This window comes from Platalea leucorodia, assembly GCF_965183815.1.
Source record: "Platalea leucorodia genome assembly, chromosome: 4".
In the NCBI taxonomy this organism is placed as follows: domain Eukaryota; kingdom Metazoa; phylum Chordata; class Aves; order Pelecaniformes; family Threskiornithidae; genus Platalea; species Platalea leucorodia.
The window spans coordinates 12,277,361-12,300,214 of record NC_138826.1 but is presented as its reverse complement, the minus strand read 5'-3'; positions in this window follow the sequence as shown (position 1 = coordinate 12,300,214).

The following is a 22,854-nucleotide window of genomic DNA, read 5'->3' as shown; positions in this document are numbered from 1 at the left end:
ATGATTTCAGGACACTTAGGAGCTCTGAAAAAAAGTGGCTGCTGTCAATAGTAATTAAAGCATCCCCCTTTGTTATTCAGTCTGCTGGACAACGTTTCTGACAAGCATTGCTGCAGACCCTATACCACCTTTGACACTGAGTGTGGAGCATCATTCAAAGACCCATCTGCACATTCATTGGTAGCTTTTGGTCCCCTGGTCTTAGCTGAGGCCAGTGCCTTGGAAATGACTTGAGGAACGTGCCACTCCCGTAGTGGTTTGTGTTTGCTATTTGAACTGAGCTGCTTAAGGAACATACACAGCATTTTGCTGATGGGTTTTAACTACCATCTGCAACCCTTAATGAACCCAGTGTCTCTCTGCTCGCCCTGGCATTGTTTGTAGCTCTCATTTTGCACTATTGCTGATGTGGAACAATGATGCAGATAGAGAGAGTAATACTGATGGCAGGCTATTAACTCTGGAAGTCTTTCTTGGCTGTGTAGAACGGTGGGGCTCTCCCCACTCATTGCAACACTTGACATGAAAGCATTTTTTATGAATCTGGTTTGAAATGCATCAGCTTTTGTTCTGAACTTAAATTCTTGCTTCCTTTTGCTTAGGGGAAACCTAACACCACTTAAATAACTAAGCAAACGACACATCTCTAAACAAGTAAGAAAATACTGCTTGTTAGAAACGACTCTAAAATTTCTACCTAAAATCATAGCCCTTTGCGTGTGTAAGGCTCACAGCAGTTGTCAGTGGTGTAATGGTCAAAACAGGAGTGGGTGGTTTGTCCCTGCATTCCTCAAATGAAATGGAGAGCGGGATTTCAGCAATGATGAGAAGTATTAGCAATACGCATCCCACAGAAGAGATTTCCCTGAACTGCTGTGGGGAATTGCCTCAACTTTGGCATTTAGGATGGGCTGGGTTTCTCCAATAGAGGGGAGGTGATGCCCTGGGGTCAGCTGGGTCTCTTCAGCAGCTCCATCACTCCTAAACTTCCTCTGCTGGGTCTCGTTTGTTAGAGACAGACCAGCTGCTCTGAAAAGTCAAAGGAGAGTCAAATCTTTTTTCCTGGAGGGTATGAGAGTTACGGGGAGGCGAGAGAGGAAGGCAGGCAGGGGAAACAACTGGTCTCTTCATTGCTTTTTGTTATTTCTGTTTTCAATGGGGCTATAAATGTCACTTCCCTCCTAATGTATCTGGAGGTTGAAGCACTTCTGCGACTGAAAAGGTTCATACGGCTCTAGCAGCAATGTAATTTTTCTCTGTGCTGTTCTCCATCTCTCTTCTTGAAGGAAGCATCTAAGGGCAGGATAGGTAGGTGTGTGTATCCTTTTCCTATTAGAAAGCCTGCTTTTGAATGCCTCCTGGATTAGTTTTTTGTTTTGTTTTTTAAAGATAATCTAAAATAACTTAGTGGCCTTCATCGAGTTCCCTGTAATAGGCAGGGGTCTGCCTCACACAGAGTTCTTATTTTCCTTCCCCCTCCCCAACTGTATCGCCTTAGCTGGTAGTCTTAGGACAGAAAATGAGTGAATGAATGAATGAATGGATGCATTCTTTCCTGCCTTTCCTAGAGGGTTCTTCAGGTTGATGTACATTGTGTAGGAGGAAAATTGGCTTTGTGTTTGCCCTTGGACTGCTTTGTAAGTAAATCAGGGAATTCAGCTCATAGAGATGTCAGTCAGTTTGGTTCCTTTTGCTTGCACGGAATTCACTTAGCTTTCTTTACAGAAATATTTATGAAGCTTTAATTAAATTTGAAGTACTCTAGTGAGCAGAGCTCTGAGTGCAAGGGTTTAAACAGCTGAGGCAAATGATACTACACATGCTTAGAAAAGCATTTGCAAAATGCTTTGTGAAACGATGAACTTTGCTTCCCACTCACACCTACGTTTGATGCATCATGCAGTGTCTTCCTAATGAACTCTGCGGTGGACTGGAGCAGAGGCCTCTCTTTAGAGGTGTGCTACAGAAATAGAGGCAGAGGAAGGGGAGTTTTCTGGCTGTGTCTGTCAGGTGCTGGCTCATCTTAAGGATTTATCTACCCCAATTTATTTGTTGTGGGAGAATCTCTGATTTCCTTTCAACTTCAGCATGACAGATAGCAGAGCTTGCCACCAGCTCACATAACTCTTGTAGACACAGTACAAATAGGTGAGAGATGGGAAACTGAAATGCCTGTAGGCAATACAGGTAAAAATACAGCTGAAGCAACATATACTTCACAGCTTCTTGCTTCTCATGTTTGTAATGGACATTGTTGGCTGTAAACAGTAATGCCTTATCTGCCAGGCTGGTATCTCCATTTGACACTCTTTTCCCTTGAGTGATTGATTTTTTTTTTTAATTTTTTTTTTTTTAGTAAAATCCTGTATGAGGGTCAAATGAAAACTTTGTGACTAATTGTGGCAGAACAGTACAATCCACATTGTATCCCACTGTGCACATTGACCCTGTCTTTGCAGCAGCATACCTGAGTATGAGGAGTGTCTGCGATCTGGCATCATTTCTATGGGGTGAACTCAAACGCAGTGGTACTTGTACCATGCAGATGTTTTGCACATACAGACTTTGTCATATGCTAATGCTTCCATATCTGAGCATGCTTGCACACGCTGATGAATGAAATTCCTCTGCAGCCTCTCTTTTATCAGAGGAATGATTTATAATTTTTGGGCACCCACAGTCACAGAGGAAGCTGGGAGCAGACTCCGACTCTCAGTTGACTTAACCACAGAACCATCCTTCCTCCCACGTGCTAAGAGGGTTCGGATAAGTGCAGGGGGGTTGACCTGGCTGTTTCTCCTGAAGACCAGTATTTCATTTCTGTCCGGAAGATGATGGGAGGTGGGGAAAAGAAGTTCAAAAATATAACTCAAATCTACCAATCTGAAAATGATAAAGTCAGTTTTGCAAGGCTCCTTTACTCCCTTGCCAACCTGAATTTCTCCTGGGTCAATTCATCTGCCTTATAAATGGGACAATTCCAGGCTTTTGATAGAAAATTTCTGCTTACATCTCATCTGCATATAACCTGTTGTTGCTTAAAAAGCAAAAGATGTGAAGTCTTATCTTTCTGATATGAGTGTGAGAACTTAGTGTCTTTCTTCCAGAACTGTCTTCTGCCTAGAAGATGCTGCTTTTCTGTCTTGCCAGGTTACTGTTTCTTTTATACAGAAACTTTTTGCAGTTCATTATAGCTACATCCCTGCAAAAAACCTAATTTATGTACATTTAGTCTTTTAATCAATAGTTAGGCACATGGAAGCCGCTTGTGTTCAATGTCAACTGTGTTTTCCAGCTGTCTCCGCTTGATCAATAGCTTTGTAACTGGGTTACTTTGATGAGGTCAGAGTAGTTGAGTAATGCTTGCTATGTCCTATTAATCTATGTAATTTTATCAATGCTTCATATTCTTCCTCATGTGATGACAAGAAAGAATTTTGCTAACAGCAGTAATCTGTTAATAGGACTTGGACTATGGCTCATTTTAAAGAACTTTAACAAAGCACTTAGTGAAATTCAGGGAGTATTTGGGTTCCAGAATGACTTTTAATATTTTCAAGATTTAATGTACTTGGCTGTGATTTCTGGTAGAAAAACTGTTCTTTGTGCAAATAATTGTTTGTTTTAATTTCTTTTATAACTGAGAATAAAGTGGTGGATATTCTGAAAACATGGGAGAAAATAGAGAGGAACAGAGATCAGCTGAACCAGTCGGAAGGTGGCATAGCACTGCACCTTGGCTTGGCAGACCTGAGTTGTCTCAGGTGTCTTTGGGCAAATTATCTGACCTGCTCTGTGATGGGAACAGTATGACTGCTTCCTACCTCAGCAGTGCTTGTGGTAATAAATACCTTTAAAGATTATGAGATGACAGAGCTGGGTTAGTGTTGCACAAGTGCTCTTACAAGTAGAAATGAGGGCACAGTGATAGTGTTGAGTCTTCAGCAGCGTTGTTTTCTCTCTCTGCCCCACTGCTCCAACTCCAGCACAAGCAGAGGGGGAAAAATTTTTCAAAAGCACCAGCAGCAGAGCGTTAGGAACTGAGCAGCAAGTAGGCAGGCTAGTGGGACATCAGTCACATCAACTAAAGTCCGAGTAAGTGATATCAGTGATATTATCAAGGGCAGTGGTTTTTTTTTTTTTTTCTTCTTCTTCTTTTTTCCCTAAGGTGTAGTTTCAGTTTTTAATTGTGACCTTCACTGCAAATTAAAAATGAATCAACGCCTTTTCCCTTTCCTTTTTCCCACTTGTGCAGGGAAAGCCTGAAAATATTGAATCCAATGGAGCTTTTCCCTGCAGTGAATATCTACGGGGAGATCAGAGACCCGTTCTGCGTTGGTCACTGGTCTCTAAGTTTCTCTGCCAGTGCCCAGTGGAACGAACAAGCTGTTTCTCCAAGGATCCTTTGATTCCAACCACAGTGGAATAACTCGCTTTGCTCTCCACTCTTGTTTCTAAATGTTTAACACCACCACGTTTTCTGCAAGTTGTGGTGACAGGAGACCAGTGAAAAAGGTTGTCGTGTTTCTGGCTCTGCAGCAGAGCGCTGGGCACCCTGTGTCACCAGGCCCTAATAAATGCAGACCAGAGGCTGTAACCATAGTAGAAAATCTCATGAGGTGAATCCAGCAGCAATTTGAACTTGTGTTGCGTGGCTCCTGCAGCTACCTGGAAGATGGACATACTCTGTAGTCTGTAGAAAGGCTAAGGAATAGATGGAGATGCCAAGGGAGTACAGGAGTTGCTGCTAGAGAGATGCTAAGAGAAGTTTTGGAGCAGGATCAGGGCTAGCAGGGTTCTCCCTTGCACAGCACAACCCACACCAGCTACAGAGATGTAGTATCACACAGTACAGTGCTGCAATCACGTACTTGTAATTTCCTCATCTGAAGTTCCAGGAAGGGAAAAGAGGCTCCCTTTTGAGTACAGCTTTTCTTATATCTATAGCAAAGATTACTACAGCATTCCTTCTTCATCTAACGTCTTTGCAAGCTTTCTGATCATCTCACCATCATCTTTCTTGTGTTTTAACTGCATATCAAAAATAGCCATGTTAGGAGTGAAGTTGTCACGAAAGCCTCACTGAAATTACTGTAATTTGTTACTGTAAACAGATGATCTGTATGTCTTCAATTACATTTCAGGCAAGCAGTGTCTGAAAATGCAAATATGTGGTTTGGTGCGGCATGGGCTGCAAGGAGGAGGAAGAGGTGCGTAGGAGGGCCTTTTACTACTGCTTGATTTCATGCTGCTGATGGTAATTAGCAGAGGAAAGTATAGTTTATTAAAATGTAGATTGTAGCAAAAAGTGTAACTAGGGACAGTGGCTGGCTGAAGAGAGGTTTACAAAATGCAAAATCTTTCACTGCACAGCTGTCGGGTTCAAATAAAGTACAGGGTGTTTGCTGGGTACTGTTGGATGTTGGATTTTGTATTACAATACCAATGAGAGGCCCTGTGCAGGACAAGGACACAAGGTGTTAAGCACAACAAGAATGTAGTCAACAGTATTCATGTTCGAAGAAGCTTGCACTCTTAATACATTATTAAAAAAAAACCCAAACCAGGTTCAGATATACAAATGCCAGTTTTGGCCTCATGAAGCAGGCCTCCCTTAGACTTCCCCTGTATTCTTGCAGCTGCTCCGTGCAGCTCAGAGGTTGCTTCTTGGGATTCTCATATTCCCTGTGGACAATCTGTGTAATTGATATCCTTACAGCATGCTGGGTCTGCAAAGTAAGCTGCCTTTCTCTCTTGACAGTGGTTCTCATGGCTGGAGACTTACACCTGCCCTCTGGCTTTCCCTGCTCTTCCTCAGCAGCTCCGTTGAGGTGTTAGCTGGGCTGACTGGAAAGGCCATGGTTGTTCTTCTCACCTTAGATTGGGTCCCCAGGCTCCAACACCAAGCACTGTGATCAGGTCAGCGGGTTAGCTGCTGACCTTTAATGCATGGCATTTAATTACCTGACAGTCTTGCCTTTGGTAGCTGTGATCGGTGGTCTGGAGTGACAAAAGCCCTGAGCTCTTCAAAGTACATATGGCACAATTTCAGCAGAAGAATAAAACGTTGCAAGAGAAAAGCTTTGCAAGTAGAAAAACTAGAAAGTGGTTTCAGCTCCCATGTCTCTGGGACCTCCAGTTCTTCTGTTCCCTGTATATTTCACTCCCATCAGCTGCTACGCTTTCATCCATTCCAAGTTTTTGTTCCAGGTTATTTTCTGCTAGGGATCTTCTCATAGCATAGAAGGTGGGAGCTGTTGCCCTTCGTTTCTTATTATACCAGTAAATGTAAGGTCTATCTTTAGACTGTTCCCCCTTTACCCCAGTAGTTCAGCAAATCCCTAAAACAGGGAAGCAGTCCAATAATAATGGGACAAACAGATGGAGAAACAGCATCCATGATATCTGCAGTAGTATAGTATTTCTTGCCTCTTCCTCATGTCTGGAATCTACCATGTCTGGTAGATGCTGTTAAAGACAGGATGCTAAAGTCAATGAATTTCAGGTCTAATTCAAAATACAGGAATTTCCCCGTGCATTTCTTTTGTTGTCTTTAGGTTTTGCTTCTTTGTTTTATGGGTTAGTTTCATCCATCACACATCAAAAGTACATACAATTCAAGGCAGGTTCAGTAATGAAAATACGTCAATATGAAATCCAAACAATATTGTAAAGCTCAAACTGAGGCTTCTCCATATGGTATGTTGATATTGCCAGCCAAAAACACAACATGCAACTTCCAGAGCTGGGTTCGGTGAACTTTAAAATCTGTACAAAAATAACTGGCGACAGCTTTCCTCAACGCAAAATTCTTTCTACTCTCTCCCAGAAAGAGCTGTTCCCCTGCCGGTTTTCAGCACCTCCTCCTCCCCGTCTGCTTGTTCCTTCCTCCCTCTGTTCTGCTTTTTCCCACGTTTGTATGAATATCCTCCATCCCCAGTTCTTGCTCTTGTGACAGAGGACGCATCAGAGCTCTCTGCCCGTCTTGCTTTCCAGAGACGTTACATCACCTGCTGCTGAGCAAAGCTGGTTCCCTGCAGCTTTCCCTTTCCCAAACACGGTCTGTCTTGGATCAGTCCAGTTGTCTGGGTGTATGAATCGGTATTGCTGACCAGTCTCCAAAGGCTGCTGGTTCCCTTGCCCTCAAATTTCCAAAATGGACCTGGAGCAGAACACAAATGTGTGGCTGAAATCTCAGCTCAGCCTAGGCTGAGGAGAGAGCGAGCTGTGTGGTGGAGCTCACCCACCATGGGCTGTGCGAGATGGGAGGTCAGAAACTCCCCCGTCAAAGACCTGCTCTCTTGAGGGTCTGCAGCCTATGTGGGAGTGGACTGGATGTTGCCAGTCTTCCTCTCTGCTGCTGTCCCTAGCTCTGGGAGGCTGCCATCCCTGTAGTTCACAGAAAGAGCCAAGCATGATGTTAGTGTGCAACAATTTACCTTCCCAGTGTTGTAGGTCAGCGAGAAGTGGGGGTGATGCCTTCAGGCTTGCTTTGTAGGTCACCACGATTTTACTTAATTTTTATCAGGAATTCTTCCAATATTTTGTATGTGGGCATGATATCTAAGATGTCTTTCACAGATACGATATCCAGGAGAACCGTGAAAGACCTCTCCATCAGAAGCGTTGGTGGGAGCAACATACCTCCTTGCAGAGTTACGATCAGAGCATGAAGTACATTTACTGAAGCGGGAAATCGGGGAGCAGAGTGCTGAGCTAGTGACAGTGCTCATGGCTGCTGATGGCAGTGAGATGAGGCCGTAAGGCGATTGCAGGACAACAGTAGGTGACAATATAAAATGTTGTTTTCCTGTTGTTATTTCCTGGGCAGGCTACCTGTCCTCAGATTGCTGTTGTCAATGGTTTGATTCATCTCTTTTCTGTGTCCCTAAATAATGCCTTTTTATCACATCCTACTCTCTCACTACTCATTTCAGGTCTGTTAAGTACCACCTGTTATCCACTCATCTATCTCATGTAAAGAAACTCCCTGTGTTAGTGCATTGCTGTTCCTTAAGGCAGAACCTATTGGGTTACTCTGGTTTCTGGTAACAGCCACACAAGCATGGGTGTTCATGTGTTTTCTGCCCAAACCCATGAAACTAGCAAGGACAATGACTGGCACGAGTAGGTTCAGTCAAACATCTCCATGTAGCTACTTGTTGTGTTCTTTGATTAGGTCAGTTACCCCTAAAGCCTCCAGCTCCGAGGGGCGAAAGCCACCCTCGGCGACCCTGTCACAGGAGGGCTCGGGGGCCAGAAGTGGTGTCTGTCACACGTTTGTGCCCCGTCTATGCGCAGCATCTGTGCCAGTGTGGCTAGGCCTGTGTACGCGTGGGCATATCTGCATGGTATAAGCCTTCTGGTAACAGGTGTAGTTAAATGGGAATAGAGGTCCTTACGTCAGTAAGACTTATTCCTGACATATAAGCACCTTTTTAAAGCTTACATTTTATAGACATTTCATAGAGAAATGGCTCAACTTTAACCGGTAAAGTTACACAAGTACAAAAATATGCGTAGAACAGTACTGAGTGGGAATGTAGCGAATTAAAAAATGGTGATTAAGGACATCCAGCTAAAGAAAGGCTCATATTCTGGAGCAAGAGAGGTCTCCTCTGGTTTTGGTGGGGGTTCTGATGAAAAATATGTCATCACAGAGTAACCCAGCTCACATGAGATCAGTAGGAAATCCCTTTATTTTCTATCACTGCTCTCTTTCAAACCTTATCTGTCTGTCATTGTGGAAGGGAAAACACATCATAATGCTGTAAGGCATGAATTAGAAATGACAGGACAGATAATAGTGGACGTCACAGAGATGAGTCAACGCTGAAAGAGGTGGATGAACAGTATGAACACCAGAAGATGTTCTGAACGGCTAGCACCAAAAAAGATGTATTTTTATGCTGTGGAAAGAGCCTGACGTATCAGGGGTGGGAAAGTAGGCTGCAATGAAACCTCAAAAAAGACATGTAAAGTCCAGGGCAAGTCAGGAAGTTAAAGGCACATGTGAGAATTTTAATCAAACTAAAAAGCAAGAAGTAGAAAGATATTGTTAAGTTAGCCTGAGTTAGAAAATCACTTCATAAAGAGAGAAAAATGAGAAGGTTTGCTTGTTGCAAAATCTGATATTTTCTGTGTCCCAACAGACATTGTAGACCCCATTTCTGTGAAAGCAAAATAGTAGCAGTATCACACTTGCGTTAATTATTTCTCATTTTATGGACATTTCATTGGAGTACTTCTGTGGAAAAAATAAATCATCTTAAATAGAAGTCTAAGGTTTCTTTACTAAGATACCAATATAATGGAGCTGCAGTACTGTGGAATCAATGGAAACTTGATTGTAATTTTACCCCTTATTGTCACTAATAATGCTACAGAATAGCTTTGTTTTGGTTAATCATAGCTAGGTTTTGGTGCAGGAGTTCGTGAACATTTCTGTAGTTATGAAGTACATATTGGTGGTAATGCTAAGCAAGTTGTTTGTATTCTTCTTTCTTTCTGTCCTTTCTGTCTTTCTTTCCTTTGTTTCTTTCTTTCAGGAAGACAGTATCATTATGACACTAAGGTTGAAGGAATTAGCAGTTCCTCAGCAAAAGGCCTACTAAGAAAACTGGAGTAATTTAAAACAGAAATATATCATGACCAGTGTTCTTTGGTTGCATCACAGGGAATAAAGCACCCAAGGAGCCAAGAAAGAAATGGGGAGTCATGATGCTGGATAACCTGTCAGTCGGGGAAAGGGTCGAAAGCTGTGGGTAGTAGCATCATTTTCCTTCTGATGCCCCAAAATGTGGATGGCTTTATGGGTACCAATGAAGAGAACTTTTTAGGCCATCATACTTTAACAGCAATGTTTAAAATAGGGATCAGGGGAGGAAATGAAAGGAAGGGAAGGGCCCAGGTCTGACCTTGTTCTGGAGAGAGAGCAGATTCAGGTTTAGCATAAAGGGAAGAAAATGAAGGTTGTAACTAATAAGCATTGTCTAGCTCATTGAGTCATCTGTGGGGATTCTCCGCTGAACAGCAGCAGAGCCTACACTGTCAGCACGGGAAAGGCCCTGGTTAGGACCGAGGTCCTCTCTTCCCCCCTCTCAGCTTACTGTCACTGCTGGAAACTTTCCAAAACAAAGGCCAGCTTTCAAGTTACTGGACTGAGGGATTCACATGATTTGCTTTTAAGGCCTTTCTGGTTTTGAATACCGCATTCCTCCCCACCTGCCTTCTTCTCAAGAAAAAAGAGGAGGGAGGGAAAGCAGTTAGTGGTACAAATTTCGTTGCAATGTATTTGGTCTAATATCTCCCAAGCTCTTCAGTCATGTTACCTTGCTTCATGCTATGTTAGTCTCTGTCAGGTTAGTCAGTGGTGTGACAAAAAAAAACTGTGAAAGGATGCTAAGCAGAGCTGACATGATGGAAATGTGTATCCATTGATGCATACCCACTACTCACTAGCGTTATGGCAGAGACTGAAAATACATCCCATCTCCAGTTTTATGCGGCCATTTTTTAGAGTTGAGCCTCAAATTATCTCCTTTGGACACAAAGGGTGCTGGACAAGAGTGGGTTCAGGGACGACTGGACTCCAAGACCGGCATCCCAAGGGAGCGTGTACAAGCCCCCAGCCTCAGCTCCACAGAGGCTATTCTTGGCCAGAAAATTTTGATAGCAGGTGTAGGCCAAGGACAGCTAATAGAAGATCACAGGATGAATTAATTGAATCCACTTGTCACCTTCATGATTTTAAGAAATTAGTGTTTTCAGATTCGTATCGTCATTAAGAAGGCTTCCCCTGACTGACTGCTGTCCATCCAGAAAGCATTACATTTTATCTGAGGTGGCTGTGTTATAGCCGCACAGTTTAAAGCAATCGTGTGTATACTGGCTGTTCAGGGAACGGGGCTATCTCTGCAAGCAGATAGGGAAACCTAAATAAGACAAAGTACTCAATGAATTTCTCTACTTACAGTCTACAGTGTTGGTTTTTTATTGCCCCATTGTGTCTGGAGCAACAAGTCTTTATTCATGTATTTTATTTTTTTTAGAGGATGCTCTGGGTCTTTTTCTTATTCCCATGGACATCTACAGAAAATACTTTCTTTGTTGGCACTTGCTGCAATCCCCTCATAAAAGAATAAGTGATAAGTCAATGGTGAAATGAGCCATGAAAACTGAAACTCTGCTCTTAGTCTGGAAGCAGTGTCTCTAGGTCAGATATATAAGCACAGCAGGAGCAGAAGCTATCACTTGAACCTCTTTCTAATAAATGCATCTGGGAAGTCTTTCTCGGTGGTATGGTTTGTTAAGGATTTAGGCGTGTAATTATTGGGTGTCTGTTGTAGATGCAAATCCTTTATGAATCACTAAGAAAACAGTTTGGTCTGTCACATGCAACTTCCACTCTATTATCTAGGAATGTCTATAAGGAACATATTTCCTGTGCAATGTATTGGCCCCTGAGCAGTGTGCTGGGCTTTTCTGGTGCTAAGCTGGATATTTAAAATGTTCCTCTTCTGCCCTGAGCAAAAAAGATTAACAAAATACTTAAAAGCTGATCATGGCAAGATAGGAGAGGTTTTGTGACAACCAATGTTGACAAAAGACAATACAAATTGATTTAGGAGGATTAAAAACCTGGGCTGAAATCAACATTGAGTTTTGGCTTGGGCAGACTTCTAAATCTGGCAAGAAAATAATCCAAAACTCATGTTGTGAAAAAGAGAAATCTAGGAAATGGTAATTGCTAAAGAAAGCCAGAAGGGACAGGGAGATTAAGCTGGTAATGGTAAGCAAAAGCAGAAAGATAATGTCAAATTGGAAAGTGTTTGGAAGAGTGATAGGTCTGGATCTTGATGGGGAGAAACAGTTGAGTCTAGGCCTGGCTAACACATGGTCACTACCTTGCTTAGCCAGCACCTGAGGCAATGCAGAGGGATTTATGTGGGCCAAGACTAACGACAGGTCAATGAAAAACATTATACTGCTTTAATTATGAGCAGTAAACTGACCCTTAGCAGAGTAAACCAGCCTGTAGAGAGTTTCCTGGTGTGTAGGGAGATTATTACCTGGTCCTAGACTAGTGCCTTTATAGCTAACTAAAGAAAATTAAATAAGCATGAAGAGTTTGTTCTTATTTCTTTGAACCATACTTATTTAAGCAAGGATGATGGCAACATATCTTAATGTCATCTGTAGTTATTTTTGAATAGACTGACTAGTCATTTTTGGTTTTGTCAAAGGTTAGGTAGTTAGTTCTCTTGGCTTTTCTTCGGCTTCTTTAGGTTTGGGGTTTTTGAGGGTAGGAACACAGGCCTTCATATTTCCTTCCCCTTTCCAATCCTTCAGTGACGTTATGGGCCTGTGCGTGGGAAGCAGTTTCCAATTTTGTTCCTGCAATCAGCTGTGGTTGCAGTGACTGCCCTCTGGAGATCTGGCTACCTGATGCTCTCTGCACATTAGGCAGATAACTAACAATTATCATTTGTGACTTTAGTTATTTATATATGCAAAAGAACATAGCTGCAGTGAGGATTTCTGGGTCCCTTGGGAAAAATGTGACCCTACAATTGTTAGCATTTATATTTCCTGTTCATAAAGTGTATTTGAAGTGAATCTGAAGTCAGGAATGAAGATCTAAAATTAGCTGCTTGGGCCAATTAAACTTGTTGGTCCCTTGCAGAATGATTAAATGTACTCTCCAGGAGGAGAGAGGAAATTGCATCTTGCCGAGGACAAGAAAGAAGTGGCCCTGAAGTTTTTTTTGAGAGGCACAATCAAGAACACAGCTTCAGTGAAGGGTAATGAATAAAGAGCACTTTGCACAATTACAGCTGCCCCTACCTCATGCTGGGGACATTGTGATCACTGCAGTGGCATCCTTTTGTTCAGGAGAGGCTCCTTCCACCACTGCGCACAGCCCCAGTCACCTTCTGATGCCTTGATTTCAGCTGGGTGGATTTCTTGCGCTGCAATGCCCACGCAGATCAGCAGCATGTGGAGTCATTTCACCTCAAGCTGTGTGATGGAAAAAGCCTCCTCTTACGTGTGTGCGTGCCTCTCCTGTGTTTGGTGCTGGGTTGCAGGTTTATCCTGGAAACTTACCTTAGCTCCCAATCCTGTAACTACTTAGACAAGGAGCCCTTATGCCACTTCCAGTGTGTGTTTTCTTGTCAGTCTGGTGAGGCAGATTAGAGCCCAGGCTGCTTTTGAAGCTGAGTTCTGACCTGCCCACTTTGCAGTAAAGATGTGGATTAAATCAGGGGAAGGGAGCTCAGCTGTGGTAATGTTCCAGCATGGTCCTACTGGTTACTGGGCATGGGTTTTCCTCAGGCAGCTCTCTTCTTTCTAAGTCAGCATTTTATCCAGGATGATTTGGGGATATCTCACAGCCCAGCTGCAAGTGTGGAGCATCAGAAGGTCCTGGGCTCTGGGTGAACCATAATTATAGTATATGTAAAATAGGGTTGACACCCTCATGAACATATTAGACTACCCCCTCCCATATGTGTTGTCCATCTGTTTCTGAGTTGCTCTGGGCAGAGGTGGAAGTTCTTGGGCCTAAAAGGAGCTCTTTCAGTGTGCCTGTGAGAGCCGAACCCTTCAGTGGGTCCTGGCTTCACTTCTTCAGGAAAGAGTGTGAGTGCCTCAAGTCTGTGTTCGTATGGTTGTGAAGCTGGAGACACCAGGATTGCCTGAACAATCTCTGTCCAGACAGACACTGTCCCAGGTAAAAAGCTTCCATGGCAAAGCCTCCCATATTTCTGGAGCTGCTTCAGCACCTTCAGAACACCAAGAGAAGGTTTCACGGAAGCATCAGACCTCATATAACCGATGGCACATCCAGCACTCCCTGTGTGTGTTGTGTCCAGGTCTCCTGCCCTGGTATAAAGCAACTGTCCAAGCTCCTCCTCAGTCCTTCAAAAATTTTGTGACAGCACAGGACAGACTGGGAATGACTGTAGCAAAAAGGCTGGGAAACAAAGAGTGAGGGTCTTGGAATCTTCTCCAGAGAATGTGAAGAAAATCTTTATCTTCAACAATTCACATTCCTGCTTTTTCCTCATTCTTTGTCTGACAAATTGTTTTCTATTTACAGCCAGCACATTTTAATGCCTTCTCCCTCCCCCCAGCCTACTGGGTTCCTATTTTCTCCTTCTGACAATGTTACCATATGGTTCTATTATTCAGAGATTCCTAAACATGTATTGCAACAGTCCTGAAAAATAATTAGGTGCTGCTGTGGTGTAAAAGCACATCTGTGATCAATGGCTCCCTCTGGAAATTATGGGATAAAATGTCCCAAGACATTTTTCTGTCTTTCTACTTTCTCCCTGCCCTTTTCTGTCCCTCCCTGCCACCCAAAAAGTATTGTAATAAAGGGAAGAAGGTCTGTGCGAACAGTTAATTTCATTTTCTTTCTTAAAAGCAATGTACAGTGTGATTGGTGGTTTTTTTTGAGCTGCGACTAGGGAACAAGATCTCTGGGGAGAAAAAAGTATATATTTAGACTCTGTACATTTAGAATAGAACTTATTTCTATGGTGATAACCAATGATTTACACCCTTTAATCCAAAAGTCCTCTTGTGCCCTGTGGGGAATACAACATATGTCCAGCAAATTGGTAACCATATGCTTCAGCGAACACGCGGTCCCTCAGCCCTTCCCCTGCTCCATTCCGTTGATGGTTCCCTGTGAAAGCAGTCTGCTCTCACAATTTACTCTGCCTTCATTGAAGGCTTTGTCAAGGGAAGGGTTATTTTTGGATTCCGTCTAATATTGCACGTTGTGTGTTTTTGAAAGGTTTCAGGCAGTTGTTTTTGCTGGAGAATTTCACAAGTGAATCGATGAGTAAAAGTTTTCTCAGCTCCTCAGGGAAGAGGCAGGCATATCTCCCACACAACTTTTTCTCCCAAGTGTGTATTTGGAAAATAAATGAAAATCAGGATTATCAAAAACAAATTTCAGAGAGGCTTTTCAAAACTGATTTGCTCCTAAACCTTTTGTTTCACCCTATCATGATATCAGCCCTCTGGTACTGCCGCTGAAACTGCAGAGATACGGTATTCATAATGAAATAAGCCTTCTTTGTCTCCTTGGCACATGATGAAATAGAAAGAAAAAGGACACTGATACACGTTTTTCCTTCTTTGTGGCCACCTTTAAACAGAAATGCTATAATAGAGCAGGAGCACTGTCTGGAAGATAAAACTAGTTCATGCAAAGGAGGACCAAGCGCATTAGCCTGCCACTGCCCTCCTCCAGCAGGAAAGATTATCCCAGATAAGCAACAGCAGGGTAATGTTCAACAAATTAGCTTGACTGATGAACCCTGAACTCTTGTCAGTACTAATGCCTGCTAAGTTAAGCAGGCCCAGGCTTTATTATGAGGACTTATCCTCAGAGGCCAATGCAATATAACCTATTTTTTCTTACAGATGCCATGTAGGAGGGGCTCTGGGTCTTGTCCAAAGATCCCAACAGGCTTTTACAGATGGATTTTTTTTTTCCTAATTCTGTGTACTGACAGCGCCTGGAGGTGAGTGGCTTTGATGGTGCCGTGGGTTGGAGTATCCTCTGCTAAGCTCTTTGCATAAGGGCGGTCTTCGTTCTGTGTTTGCGCCGTGCAGAGGAGCGTGGGGCAGCTCAGCTCAGGACCAGTGTTTCTAGGCACTGCTGCAATGGTGGTAATCCAGGCAAGCCCCGGACAGTCTTGATTACTCACCTGACAGCATGGTGGCTAACAGTACACGTGCCTTTTCCACATTTAGACACTTGTTTCCTCCCACTGCATACCCTCAGCCCCTCCCAAATTCAGACTTAGGAAACCAGTGTGCTGTCAGTGCCTGTCAGTCCTCTGTCACAGGGTGCTTCTGAGTGAGCATGGTATGATTGAGCTTTAGCAGCCCGCTCTTCCTCTCAGCAGCCAGGCGCTACCTGGTCATTTTGTGGAGGTTTTCTCAGAGGGAGGTTAAAAAAAAATAAATCTTCCAGACTCTGCCGTGGCGGTGGAGTCAGCCCGCTGACACACGAGGGCCCCACTGCAAAGTAGGATTCATGGACAGTAGTTGATGGCCGGGTTGTCACAGAAGTGCAGGGCCAGGTGTGCTGCGGGGATGGCGTGCCTTCCTGAGTTTGGAAGGTGAGAAGCCCCTCTTCTGTTTGTCTGGCCTTTCTCAGGAAGGCAGCCTCCTCTTCAGCATCAGCCTGTATCACAGCGGGGTACAGCAATGAAGGGAAGGCAGCACAGGGAATCAGCGTGGTGCCACCAGCCAGAGATGATGGGAGAACCTGGGGCGACGGGTGCCAGCTGCTGGGGTTGGTGGGCTGGGAGACCCAAGAGGACATCGCTGGGCAGCTAAAGCCTGGAATCAAGCTTTGCTTTAATGCGTTTTAACGTGCTGAAGAATCATTTCACAGTTGAAGTTTTGAAGCGATTTGGGAAGTGAGGTGTGGGAGCAAATCACACACTCCTCTGACCCCTCTATTGATTTCCCTCTTATCCATTCATTAATGGGCATTTCTTTAAGCCATAGAGAAATGTGGTTGGTAAAAAGGCAAAACACACCTTAAATATTTGCTGATATGTATTTGAAAACCATCTGGAGCGAGTGGAGTAATTGATGTCAGATGTGAACTCTCCTGGGATGTCAGCGAAGGGATGGGAAATGTTGGTGCTCTGGTTTTACGGCTTGTCTGTGGGCTCCCAGCGCTTCCGAGGTACAAGAACAAAGATCAGCCTTTTCTTTGAGCTCTAGCATCTGCTGGAAGGGGCCTTAGAGATACAGTTCCCAGGAGGAAGAGAATATTTGTCCTGTCACAATGTCAAATTCTCTTCCCCTCTATTCCCAATTTGGCATGGTGCTTGCATATCTCCTTCCCCAGGGTACTTGCTTGGTTTCAGTTGCCTAAAGGGCAGACTGGGAGACAAGAAATCAAGATTTTTATTCTTGCCTCTGCCGGAATATTCATGCGACCTTGGGCAAACAGATTTCTGGACAAGACTGAAATAATCTTTTATACAATGCAGGCAGTCATTCCCTATTTCAGAGCAGTATGGGGAAGTTTGTTTGGTTCACATTTATAAGATTCAGACCTGAGATGAATTTGCTTAGACTGGTTAGGGGAATCTGAGGTTGAGGCTTGAGTTCAATCTGTTCAGTTCATTTTTGAGATTCTTCTGGGGAGGCTGTTCAAACTGAATAGTCTTCCCAGGAGATAGGCTAAAATATAAAATATCTATATTTATTCTGGAGGAGTAACACAAATAATATATATATATATTCTCCAGAAATGTGTAGACTTCAGTGAAAAAGCTATTTTTGTTACAGAAAAGACTCAAAAAGAAAACATCCCTGGAAAGAGCTGCGCTGTGTTCATTGAATATTGCTGTGTGTCTTTGCTTCTCATCTGCTAGCTGGAAAGGAGCGCCAAACAAAAGCCTTTTTGTCATGAAAATCACCCACCAACCTCTGCCAACTGTCAGTCAGAGAAACAATAAGTTTGAGAGCCAGATGTGCCACCACCAAAAATGTGTATGTGAGCTTGGGTTAAAGGATGGAGAAAGAACTTTGCTCTCATAATGGTCCAGCACAACAGTGCAAAAGCAGCTCTGCCAGCACTGCTCCTCTCTCCCATCAAGGGAGTTGATGGGACCATCTGGCTTTGTCTGGGTTCAAGTTTTCATGGGCACAGTTCCCATCAACACCACAAAACGGAAATCATTTGTTCCCAGACCTGATTGCAACACAAGTTGTAATTGAGTCCTTGACTGTTACAGTCTAGATTGGGCCATAGGCTAATTTTGGATGAATCAAGAATATAGATGGGAACAAATACGACAGAGGAGTGTCATAGGTGGAAACTAAATTTGGCCACAGCTCACAAATGAAAAATTGAAATCACAAATCCCCAGGCAGGCACAAAGGGGTTTATGAGGCTGTTCTTGTTCACGTGATGCAATCTCAAGGTTTAATGCCACAGAGTAATGACTTTTCACCATTTCGTTTCTCCTTCCTGATGTCAGCTGGTACTTTGGGGAACTGAGGAGTCCCCGATGACACTGCACCCTACGCACGCATCAGCACACCAGCGTCGCACATGGGAGCTGAAATGATTGCAAGTGCGCTGAATTGAGTTGAAGGTGCAGTTGAAACGGACCATCCAAGAAAGCAGCTGGTTGCTTTAGGTGTATCCTGGAATCATAGGAATTAGTATCATTGGATACTGATGTGCAGTTATTAGAGACAGACTTCAGGCTATTCAAATCAGTCATCTGCTCAGCAAGCCCCAAATTATGGTACCACATGTTTAGTTTGCCTGAACGGACAAGCAAAGGGAGTACCCACCTTTAGACACAGTGACAGTTACCGGACCAGGGCAGGTTTAACAGAGTAGAGCATCAACAGGGGCATCTCCAGTGGCTTTTCAGCATTTACTGGAACAGTGGTAATTTTGAAGCAGGAAAAATATTTCACTATAGAAGTAATTCCCTTTTACCCCTAGGTAAATATGTATGCCATAAATAATGCTATAGGTATGATGTAATGCTGGGGTATTTTTGTCTCTGGTGGCTGGCATACATTGAGCTCAGGATTCCTGCTATCCAATAATTTCCAAATACTTTGTTTGGCATGTAAAATCACAGGCCTCCCTGCAAGGTGCTCATCTGACCCAGCCCGGTGTCCTGTTGTAGGTGGCAGGGGGATGTGGTACTACGCTGATTAGGTGTGTGGGTTGCTTCTGTTTTGTTTTTAACCAGAAAGGTTGTAAAGCTTCTTGCAACTATGCTGCTGTTCTAGTAAGAGGAATTTTTTGTATAAGACAATACTTATTCCCCTCCCACTCTGCAAACTGTGCCTCTGTGCCGGATACAGGTGGGACTCCACCAGTGGTGCTGGGGGGCCAGTTAACGCAAAGTATTATCTCCCTGTGTAGGGGTGCCCTGGGACTTTTTAGGATTCTTAGCCATCACAGCATTCAGTTGTACTTTTACAATACATAGCCAAGGAAGAGTTGCTGATAAAATCCCTTTCTCAAGGATTGTGTTTAGAAGCTGTGTATGTGGGCTGCAGCTTTAACTGCATCATCTTTGTCTTTCGTTCCATTACCCATAGATATCAGATATATTCAAATCCTCTCCTGCTTTCCAAAAAACATTGACCAAAACAGTTCTGTGAGGCTGAGCTGGCCATTGCTCAAAAATATTATATAAGAGCTGTACAGCTACTGACAAAAACAGCAGAGCATCTCCATCAAGCGCGTAACAAGCTACAGACTTACATTTCCTCCCTCTCTCCCTCCGCAACTCCTCTCTGCCTCAAAAGAAATTTCCCCATTTTTCCCAGTGACGGAGCAATAATATACTACTCCTTACGAAGCCAAAAAACTGCTTTTGTTCAACTATAGCACAAAAAGCTGCAAACCAGGCTTTCAAAAGATAATAATGCTTTAGTGCAGCTACATACACGACAAAAATTGTTTGAGGGAAGCAAGATGCCAGAATTAGAAATTCAATGCCGGAAAACAGCATGCATTTCCTGTCCCTGTGATGGTATTATATAGAAAAGGCTGCTGCTGAGCTAACTCTTCTGTATCTCTCTTTGCTAAATAGAGAGAATCTACCCAAATATCGGCCCTTCTCTGCATCAGCTCAGTGATCTTCTTAGTAACTTTCAAATAACTGGCCCTAACAGACTTGCTCAGACATAGCCTACTTGTAAATAAGCGCCTCCTAAATAAACTTCTACCTGATTCATGGTGTGACACCAAATCACTCCTTCATTTGCCATATTGATTGCTCAAGTGATGATTTGGGAAGGCTGGTAACTAAATGGGTGACCAGGAGAGATTTCCTGGCTCCCTTGGTGTTGCAGACCAGATTGACTCAATATTCGTGGTAAAATCAGCACTTCTCTTTCTTCTCCAGTGGCACGAACTTGGATCACTCTCAGAAGCAACCCCATTTGTGTTCCCATTATCCTGGTTTGTAACACAGAAATGATCTGCTACTATTCAGACTTGAAACATGCTTTTAGAGAGAATATCATCTTCCTTATCCTTGTGCTGAGCTCAATAACTTCTGGCTTTTTTTTTTTTTTTTTTAAAGTGCATCCCTGAGAAATACATCCTTGTTTTCATTTAGAAAATCTAGAGATGAACAGTCCAGCCCTACCATGGTTAATGCAGGCACAGGTGATGCAGGAGTGACACAGAAAGATCTGCAATTCAGCTGTTGCCTTCTTTGTGCCTATTGAAGCAGCTGTATCAAAGTTCATGTCACATCAGGGAGGGGGGAAGGTTTGTTGTCAGCATTTAGAGCTGAAAAACTGGGAATACTGGGTCCCGTCAGTGGTTTCCTCACCAAGTTCTGGCCTGGAGATAGGCCTGGACTGAAGCTTTGAGCCTTTTGCTTTTCCAGTGTTTGGGAAAGCACAGATTCCAAATTGCACTAAAATCCTTTCAAATGAAAATAAAAAACCTTTACAAATCAAAAGGCCAAATTCTTAAATGTGTGATGGGTTATAACCCAAGTAAGTAATATCATGCCATTGCTTCCTGCCAGTCCAGCGAGTCTTCTGGAGGGGGTGAGTCGGACAACGGGTGAAAGTTGAACTGTTACCTTCTCTCTCTGGAGAGAGGTTTGGCAAAAGCAGTCTCGTCCACATGCTGCAGTGAGGAAATTGTGGTCCCAGGGACAAGCAAAGCTGGCCGTTTCAGGTCACTCTCCTATGACTTGGCAGTTGGGAGCTGCGTTTCCACACTGCCAGGAACCGCCTGTGCCCTTTGCACTGACTGGCATCTGTGCTAGAGGCTTGGGGGGAAATGGCTGAATGGCTCCTGCCTAAGCTAAGTCTCTGCTGGGAGCGACCATCCTGTCAGGACTGAGATATTTGCTAAAATGACACCCAACGTTCAACTGGTGCTTACGCTGCTGGACAGGGAACCCCAAAGGTAGAGGGCATCAGGCTCAAGCCTCTGAATTGAGTGCTTACAGTATTTCTTTATGGTTTCAAAAGGCAGGAGAAAGCAGCTGTTGTGTTTCCCTTGCAGCTTTCCCTTCTAAAGAGGATGAACTGCTCATTTGGGAAGCAAATGCATGTCTCATTTTGACATGCAGCTTTAGGCTACAGTCTTTTGTGGCCAGTTTCTGGTGACCAGTGAACCAAGGTGGAGCAACTTGAGCCTGGTATTTCTTTTCAGAAGTACAGAACGCTCATGAGATTATTTGACATCGCTCAGGTGAGTGGAATAGGGGTACCACTCCCATGTTCTCTAAAATTAGGCATTCACAAATCCGTAATCTCAGAAACTCAGTACTGGGATGTTTGGTGCTTCACATCAGCCCAGCTTTACAGAACTGCCTGCGCTGACATCCACCACAGTGCTTGCCACAAAGGAAAAATCTGCTGTCACGAAACTTCTTCCACTAAAATTCAGTGGCCCTTACCCACGTGAGGCCAGAAGGAATTGTGCAGTGTATTGATTTCCTTCTTTTCATGTATATTTATATATATGTGTGTGTATATATATATATCTGTGTGTGTATATATATAATTAATCCCCAAATAATATTGGCTCAGTTTATTTTTTAGAAGTAAACCATTCTACCTTGGAATTTTTTTTTTTATTTGCATCATATCAATGCTGGGGATCCTCAGTACACACAAAGCAGGTTGGTTTGCAATTGGTGAAGCAAATATCTATTTTTATTATTCTGTGTGACGGATGCAGAATGAACTTTCAGTAAAAAAGGTCAGCATTCAGACATGTCACCTTACAGGTGGTACTATTATGTTGCTATTGCAGTTCAGTTTCTGGTTTCCTCTATGTCATCTAATGTTTCACATGAAAGTTCACCTCTGAGGTAAGTGTACTCAGTGGGGACACTGAGTATGTACTCTAGCTAGCTGTTATGAATTGAATGTTTTCCCTAGAGTGCTAGGAGTGTGGATTTATGCTTTACATTTGCACTGTGGCCAAAAGAAGCAGTCTTCTCCTCCCCTGAACATCTGGGTACGTCTTCCTGCCACGTCCCTTCTTGGTGCTGGCACTTGGGATGGGGAGAAGGATTAGTTTCTACTTGTCTGAAGACTTTTCCTTTTCAGGATTTTGATTCTCAACTGGATCAGCAGGCCAGCCTGGCACTGCACCTAACCCCGTGATGACTGGTACCTACACAAGAGAGCTGATGGAAATGTATGGCAGGGAGGAAGCAGACTCAGATTGGCTTAAACTGATCATGAAAACAAATCCTTTAATGAAAGCGGCTAGTCTGTGTTAGCACTGGTTCTCTTTCCATGCATGTCACACCATCCTATCTCCAAGTGCCGGCTGGGTTTCCTGCTTGGAGTTGTTTGCAAAGTCTTCCCTCTCACTAGGGTCAAGCCACGCTACGGAGCTGGACGGAGACTCTAATTTTCATCTGATTAGATCTGTCTGGGGATTTACACTGCACCCTCACCCTATGGTTTCACTTCTTGCTTCTCATTCAAAGGAACTACAAAACCTGAAACGAAAGTTAGTTGAAGCCACGATAGCTCCCTTGTTATCTTTTTTCTGTTGATAGCAAAGGCATATGAAACTCAGTCTCCGGGTAGCACTGAACTTACTGGCCAACTTAGTTCAAGAGGCCTTTAGCAAACTTACCAAGCCAAGGTGTACATCAGGACCAGAGCTGGCAGTGCGACCTTCAATGTTGGGTTTGGTGGTGAGACCTTTGTGCTTTTATGGACAACTTCTGCACTGGGTTTCGTGCTTCAGGTGCTGCTGTGTGTTTCTAAGGCGAGTTGGCTAGATGGCGCTGGAATATACTTGTGTCCTGACAGGAATGGGACTGGTTTAGGATCAAG